Below are 8,663 nucleotides of genomic sequence, written 5' to 3'. Positions count from 1 at the left end.
GTCACTAAAGAGGACGACTACAGCTACAGTCTCGTTCCTTCCATTCTTCTCCTGGGATTTTGGATGCACACACACTTGACATGACTTTTAGGCTGCTAGGTCTGGGAATTGAACTGTGATCAGCCATATGGGAGTCCAGTGCCATAACCACTATACCACCTGCTGGTCCCAGCATTTCTTTTTCTAAGAATTGTTTTCTGTAAGGGTTATGATTATGATAAATAGGTACTTTCTATAGTGTTTTTTTTTTTCAGTATGCATTGCAGAGTTTATGTTAATTAAAATATACCCAAGCAACTATTCCTTATCAGTTGCCCTTTTATAACAGTTTTCCAGTCCTAACTTTTTTAAATTAATTTTTTAGAATTATTTACTTTTATTTATTATTATTTAATTTGCTGTAGGGCACATTGATCACTGGAGAGAGACAGAGAGAAAAGAGAGGGAGAGAGAGAGAGAGAGAAAGCAAGCCACCAGAACCAAAACTCAAACCGTGGTCAACCATCTGGGAATCTAGTGCCTTAACTACCATACCATCTGCTGGTCCATAACATTTTTATTAACTTCTGAAGTACTATTCCTTTTTTTCCTTTTATTTAAAATTGAATTTCATTCCTCCTTACTTGAAGATGAACCATATAAAAATATATAATAAATGGATACTCCATATTTTAAGAAGAGATGCATGAGCTGTGGTCAAATGCCTTCTTCATCATGTTATTGAACTTGATAAGCACCTAAACATCTACTAAGTTAAAGTTAACTGACTCAGATTAATGTTTGAAGTTCTCCGTCAATGAATTTTCTCTATATAGTTATTTGTAGTATGTTCTACAATATGTTCTGCAATAGCTAGGTTTATCTTCTTATAGAAACTATTTTATATCTGCTCACAAATTTTATCCAGGTTATAATATCTTGCACTCTTGTTGGAGGTATAGTCTTTTCAAATCTAGAGAGCACTGAGTCGTAATTCTGTACATGAGAGTTGCTAAAGGCCCATTCAGTTCAAATTAATGAGTAAGAATCTAGCATGTCTCCTGGGGGGAGAGTTTGAAGTCATTTAAAGTCTGTCTGCCAGAGGACTTGCTGGTTGGAAAAAGATGATCAGAAAGTTTTCGCTCAGTCCAGAGGCTTCATACTTCTGCATAATTTTTGTTTCTTTGTTTTGCTCAGAGGAGAGAGAATCTTGGATGTCAGAGTGAGTACAGAAGGGATGCTTGGTTTTCAGCAATCTAACGGAGAATGATAAAAAGACAACTTAATGCCTGCTGCCTGGCTAGGATGGAAGTGGTCCATTCTCTTCCTGGAGTGAAGAATCAAGAATGAAGGGACGCTAACTTCAAGGAGTTGGGAAGACATTCTGGAGGGTCTGGAGTCCTGGGGGAAAAAATGCACAGGAAATATTAAGAGATAATAATATCTTAAAAATGTGACACATTTAAACATGAAAAGAAGCAAAAATGTGGTTTAGAAAAGTAACTGAGTAAATTATCTATTTTTAAATGATTAGCTATTCTAGTTTATATAAGTCTAATTATTGTAACTGGTTTTTAGGTATATAAACTATTTATTATCAGACAAGGCCTACAGACTTATTTCTTCTTGGACATACCCACGGTACGGTCATGACAGCCAGTTGCCTTAGTGTGCTGGCCTTGGACCTAAAGGCTCCAGAAGTGGCACAGCCCTCTTTGGGCCTGTATCTTCTTCAGTCTCTCCAGGTCTTCATGCAGCTTGCTGTCCAGACTGTTGGCCAGGACCTGGCTGTATTTTCCATCCTTTACATCTTTCTGCCTGTTCAAGAACCGGTCTGGGATCTTGTACTGGCGTGGATTCTGCATAATAGTGATCACACATTCCACTCCTCCTCAGTGAGCTCTCCTGCCCTCTTGGTGAGGCCCATGTCTGCTTTCCTCAACACACATGAGCATATCTTCGCCCCACACCCTTAACGGCAGTGATGGCAAAGGCTATTTTCTACCGCCCATCAGTGTTGGCATTGAGTACTCATAAAATGTGTTGGAACTTCTCAGGGATCACTAGAGACATGGCAGCGGCACAAGCAGTGGCATGTAGGCCTCCCGCAGAAGAGACTAACTATTGTAACTTTTAAAGGCAGAGGACTTTGATATCCTAGCTGGAGTACTATTCATCCATTAAAAAGAATAAAATCTTTTCATTTGAGGCAATGTGGATGAGATTGGCTGACTTTATATTATGTGAAAGAAGCCAGACCCAAAAAGAAAAACGTTGCATGTTCTCACTTTCATGTGGAGACCAAAGAAGTTAACTTCATAAAAGTACAGAGCAGAAGGCTGATAATGAGAATCTGGGAAGGGTAAGGAAAAGAGGAGTATAGAGAGATATTAGTTAAGAGAGACAAAATAACAGATAATAGGAATAAGTTCTTATGTTCTGTAGCACAGTAGGGTGACTATTGTTGACTATTTATTGTATTTTTCAGAATAGTTAAAATAGAATTTTGAATGTTCTCAACACAAAGTAATGAATGTTTGCGATGGCAGATATGCTAATTACCCTGATTTCATTAGACTTTGTGTTATCTGCTGAAAAGTTATACTGTATCCAACTGAAAAAAGAAAGAGAGAGATCCCAGAGAACTGCCTTGACCTTTTCACCATACGAGGACACAACCAGCAGCGTCATCGATGAGAAAGAGGGCTCTTATCAGATACCGACTCTTTACAGACCTTGACCTTGGCCTTCTCAGGCCCTAAAATCATGAGAAACAAGTTTCTATTGTTCCTAAGCTACCAAATTTATGGTGTTTTCTTGTAACAGCCCGAATGGACCAAGATAGCGACCTACATGGAAAACTCATCTAAAGCATATTATATAATATTTCACTGGGAGGATTCAATTAACCTTCTGTTCAGAGTCTAGCGATACTATTCTTGCTAAGCAGCTCAACACAGGAAAGGAACAGAATCCTGAACTGAGGATGCCTTTCTGATGCTTGCAGCCTGTTGGACATGCCTATTTCCTGTGCCCCTTCTTCCACCGGCTCCCACGTCTGTATAGACTTCTAGCCTGACCAGCTACCATTTTGTATGCTGAAAAATAATAGCTAACATTCATTAGACTAATTAACAAAGCAACTGATACTAATTAGAATAGATAGGGTAAAGGCCTCAAAAAGGAAAGTTTCATCCTCTCTGTATATAACTTCTCAGTACTAATCACCTACTTGTGTTTTCATTTTTTTCCTTTCCTACAAGCCAAAAAGTAACTTTTTAATTATTTTTGATGTAAGATATTTTTATTTTTCCCTGATTTGTGAATTCCATTACAATAAATTCTTTTTATCCATTCCAGAGGAGCCATTAGGTAGTACATTTGTGAAAGGTAGCTCTAGGTTCTTCCATCCCCATGACCAGGGCAATGATTTTGGCTGCTTCATCTGACTAAAAGCAAATAGAGCTAATTTTCAACTTATTTTATTTCATTTTTTATCACCAGAGGGTTTCCAAAGATAAAGAGAGAAAAGGAATCCCCAAATGGAACATAAAATTCCTCTATATCTCCATCCCATAGGATTGAAATTTTAAATAACACTAATTGGAAAATTCATAAATTTTGATCTCTAAATCTCAACTTTCACTAGTGTGTAAGAAAGAGATTTCTAAGTATCTGTTGAAAAACTCTCAGTGTTCTGTTGGCACTAACTCAGAAGCCTGACAGCAAAATTTCCTTTCTTCACACTCCAAAATTTTCTATCCTCCCATGATTTCTATTTCCTTCCCCTAAAAACCAAAATTACAAATCACAGAATCTCTCTTTTTTTCTTTTTCTTTTTCATCTTTTTATGTACTCCCTACATGCAATATGATTTATTTATTGTATTTTGGAATCACTTTTTTTTATCTACTCCCTTTCAATTCCTATTGTCTCAATTATATTTGAGGCCTATCTGTACTCTCAGCAGGATCATAGCAATAATTTACTAAATAAATGTGTGCCTTCATCTTTTATGTGCTGCCAGAGTTATATTTCTGAAGTAGAATTATATCTTCTTTTTAAAATTTCATGCCTATGTTTTCCCCTTCATAATAGTGTGTGGATGCATGTTAGAGAGGAAGAGAGGGAGAAAAATGCACTCTCAATGGGATCTCATCACACTTCAACCCTCTAGCTCGTCAGGATCTCAGTCACTTGTGCACACAGCTGGCACATTTTTCAGGTCATCCTGGGGGATCCAAACCCATGATAAACCATATAGCTTTCAGCTCTGTGGGGAACTCTGGTTACTGCTATATCACTGAGTCTGGGCCAATATCATCTGTCATGTTTGCTAGCTCTTTGACACTTACGGAAAAAGTCTGAGTTTCTGAACAAGGCATTTAAGGTCTTTTATCATCTCACGTGTGCCCTCCCTTCGTGCTCATCTTCCTTGTGCACTTGTCTCTGTTTCTTGGATGATGTGCCCTTAGCATTTTTCTACTGCCCAGAGCAGTTATTATCCAAAACTCCACCTTCTGTGTTATGGGAGTCTATTATCCATTAATTAATTTGCTACCACTCATCATCTGCTAACCAGGCACTTTCACCCTTCCCACAACACTAAAATGATCGAGTTAGAGATGTAAATGCTCTAAATGTTTTTCCATTATACTTCTACCTCTGCTATTTTCTTAAACCAGGAATGTTATTCTTTCCATGTGGTCCTAATCTAAAAAAACCCACAAAACTATAGTATTTCTTAATGTAACTTGTTTATGTCTTTCACTATTTTCTTTTAAAAAATTATAGTGGTATTTATTGAGTTTCATCTTTCTTGATATGCTAAAGACATCATATATTTTATGTCATTAAATTTTCAAAAGAATATAAGATATTCTCATATTACATTACATTACATCATTTTAGTTAGGAAAACGTTCTATATTTACTTACACATTATAGATTTTTCAAGACAAAGATTCAGCTTAAGGTCCGTTTTTTCCCCTCACTAGCACTCTACTCTGTATGGAATTCCCTGACCAGAATTTAAATCACTGTCCTCTTTTTTCCTTACATTCCTTTTTGGTTTCTTTCTCCCTCTGTGATCTATTTCTTCTATTGCTAGTATCTTTACGATCTGTATGTTATTGTTTTTGTTTCTTTTATGTAATTTTAACCAAAATTTCCTGGAATCTTATTTGACCATGAGGGCAACCTGAGAAACAAACCAGTAATCAACTTTCACTGGCTCTTATCAGCATCTAATTGATGTCACTAATTTCCAGGAGGGGAGACCCAGAGATTGCTCAAGTATTTGGATGATCCTCTCATGTTCTACTTCAGTATTCTCAATGAAACTTTCTTGGGGGTGTGCTTTCAGTACCGATGCTTCCAGAACACCTCATTTCCTGACTCTACTCAAACCACACATTTGCCTTTATTTTGTCGATATAAGACATTTTCTGGATCTGTCCATATACTAAAACTAGATGGTATTCTGAGGTGATGAGTGGAGAATATGCACAACTTACCTAGTATGATCCATCTTGTCACTTTGGTCACCAAAGTAGCACTGCTTTTACTTCTGACAAAGTGTCTGAGTACAAAAATTACTTCATCTTCTGCCTATTATGTCTTCTCTCTAAGATATTATTTTTAGACTCTTATTAAAAGAAAACAGAAAAACCTCAGTTTTAAAATGAGGGTTTTCTTTCAATGTTTCCTGTGCTGTGCCCCACAGTTCTGCTCTGTGGTTGACACCCAGTTTAAGCCCAAACCGTTCTTAACCATCACATAATCCTAACCCTGTTATTTCACAGGTAGAAATGTGACTTAAGTCACTTTAATTGGAATAAACATTTAAGTTTCTACTGGGACTTCTAGAAAAGATGTACACCATTTCCAGTGGTTGTGAACCTAAATACATGAAGCTTATGTAACTATTTTAATACCAGAATGAATATTTTATTTAAAGAGAAGAGGAAAAAAGTGAAGTGATGAGAGTGAGAGAGGAAGAAATTGGGAAATGATGAGATCGTGAGAACACATTTGCGTAATTGAGCATAATGCCTAACAATTGCCAGACTTTGCAATTATGTTGTACAATAAATAACTCCATGCTTCAGCAAGTTGTGCTTGGATTTCTCTCACCTGCAGAAATAGGAGCTAATTGAAATGGATTTAGGCATAAATCTACCGTCCATTCTCCAATACTGAGAGTACTGTAACTACACAGTGCAAGTTGAAAATGCCATATTCTTATAAATAAATACCTTGCTCAACCCTCAGACCTGTGAGAAATGCACTCACTTGTCAATGGCAAAGAGTGGACAGGGGACATGAGGTATGGGGAAGCGAGACTTCAATGGCAGTCTTAACGAGTTTGGATATCTGATGGGCAGACACACCCAAAACAGTTACAAGTAACTTATTCCTTAGTGCACAAGTCCCTCCTCCAGTTTCTCACTGACTATGTTGTTTAAGTTTTATTATTCCCTTATTTGGTATTTATTGTCCTCTTCCCTCTCTTGGGTGATGGAAAGGCACACACTCATGACAAGCGCAAGAAAAAGGCCCACCAAATGTACTGAGGAGGGAGGAGAACAAAAAAGTAAAAAGGAGTAAAGGGCTGGTGACCAGCCACCATCTTGTGAAGTCATTTCTCAAGAGTGACCTGTCACTTTTGGATTTTGTTTAGGAACCTCCTGGAAATTTGTACTTTCTGGAATTGTCACATCTGCAAACTGGTTAAGCAACTGTTGTTAAGCTATTCTTATCACTCAGAATCAGATCATAGTCTCTAAGATCAGTACTTGATTTAAAATCAGGCAATTATAAACCATTTCCCAGGATTTAAAGTTGGGACCCGAGATAATAAAGCAAGACACTGTTGGTAATGTTTTCAGCTCATGACACAAGCCAGTCTAATTGAATAAAACCTAGAAGGCTAAGAGAAACTGCTCCAATGTCATGGAAACATTTCAATAAATTTCTCCTTTTTCTAAGCTAACTTGAGAACAGATTAAGACTAAGAAAGTGATTGAAAAAGACTTAAATACAGGTCTGTTGGATGGCAAAGAATATTCACATCACTACTGAAATAGAATGATATTTTATTATATTTGCTTAGTATACTTGATAGGGTATATGACATAATGGATCATTAGTTGGATTTATATCCAAGTTTATATTTAATAAATATATTTCAAAAGATATGTTTAGGAACCAGCAGATAGAGTAATGGTTATGTTGCTGGACTCCTACATGGCTGACCATGGGTCAAGTCTCGGACCTGGTGACTTTCTTTCTCACATTTCTTCCTTCCTTCCATTCCGTCCTCCCTCCCTCCCTCTCCCTCTCCTTCTCTCCCTCTCTTCCTCTCTCCCTCTCCCCCTTTCTCCTTCTCCCTCTCCCTCCCCCACCTCCTGGTCAAATTAAAAGTAAATTAATTTAATTAATTCTTAAAAAAAGAGAGATCTACTTAAAATTGCAGAAACCCTTGTAGCCAAATTCACTTTAGTGAATGTTTTCTATGACCCACCTTATTCCAGAAGTAACCTGGCTCTCAGGATAGCATTTTTGTCTGTGTTGAAAAAACCACCAAAAAAAAAAAAAAAAAAAAAAAAAGATGTGTCTGTTTACCCTTCATTTTACCCTTCATTTTAAAAATGAGTTTATTGGGGCCAGCAGGTGGCATGGTGGTTAAGGATTTCCACATGGCTGATTGCAGTTCAAGTCCCGGACCTGGAGGCTTGCTTTCTTGCTTTCCTTTTCTCTCTCTGGTCAAATGAAAATAATAATACTAATTATAATAACAAATAAAATTAAATAAATAAATAATTTGAAAAAGTTTATTTATTCCTTCCATGAGAGAGACAAAGACAGACCGGGAGCACCCCAGCCGGTCCTTATGCCATGATTCTACGGCCACCCTTAGCCAGTCAGGGTCACAGGCACATGTGTAGCACCTGGCATGCACAGGGAGGCCCTGGGACTCAAACCTACCTGTGTGAGTCCAGGTGAATTACAGTCATGTTGCTGGCCTTTACTCTTCATTTAAAAAAATTTTTAATGACATCTCCCAGACTCTCAGATTCCAAATGCTGGGGTAATTTGTGTATAGATACATTTTTCACAAATAATGTTTAGAAATTACAGACAAGCAGCAGACCTGACCTATAAGAATATTAAAGGAGGAACCAGCAGATAGAGTAATGGTTATGTTGCTGGACTCCTACATGGCTGACCATGGGTCAAGTCTCGGACCTGGTGACTTTCTTTCTCACATTTCTTCCTTCCTTCCATTCCGTCCTCCCTCCCTCCCTCTCCCTCTCCTTCTCTCCCTCTCTTCCTCTCTCCCTCTCCCCCTTTCTCCTTCTCCCTCTCCCTCCCCCACCTCCTGGTCAAATTAAAAGTAAATTAATTTAATTAATTCTTAAAAAAAGAGAGATCTACTTAAAATTGCAGAAACCCTTGTAGCCAAATTCACTTTAGTGAATGTTTTCTATGACCCACCTTATTCCAGAAGTAACCTGGCTCTCAGGATAGCATTTTTGTCTGTGTTCTACTGGGAATGCCTTTTTTTTTTTTTTTTTTTTAAAGCCAGCCTCTGCATCTTTTCGCGTGTCATCCTTGCACAGGGGCCATGCTAATCTTCTCTGTATCGTTCCAATTTTAGTATATGTGCTGCCGAAGCGAGC

General features: G+C 37.7%; 1 non-coding gene and 1 pseudogene across 1 annotated transcript; both read right to left on the bottom strand.

Annotated features, from left to right (window-relative positions):
• Window positions 1-1,595: 1,595 nt before the first annotated feature.
• LOC106733535 (40S ribosomal protein S18 pseudogene) lies at window positions 1,596-2,052 on the bottom strand (annotated as a pseudogene).
• A 6,509-nt stretch (window positions 2,053-8,561) lies between these two features.
• LOC114005564 (U6 spliceosomal RNA) lies at window positions 8,562-8,663 on the bottom strand. Its single transcript, XR_003547405.1, has one exon. It is a non-coding gene; the product is annotated as a U6 spliceosomal RNA (small nuclear RNA).

The sequence above is a fragment of the Tupaia chinensis genome, unplaced genomic scaffold (assembly GCF_000334495.1).
Source record: "Tupaia chinensis unplaced genomic scaffold, TupChi_1.0 Scaffold144010_1, whole genome shotgun sequence".
Taxonomy (NCBI): domain Eukaryota; kingdom Metazoa; phylum Chordata; class Mammalia; order Scandentia; family Tupaiidae; genus Tupaia; species Tupaia belangeri.
Note: the sequence above shows the minus strand (reverse complement) of the source record. Positions and strands in the feature narration are given on the sequence as shown.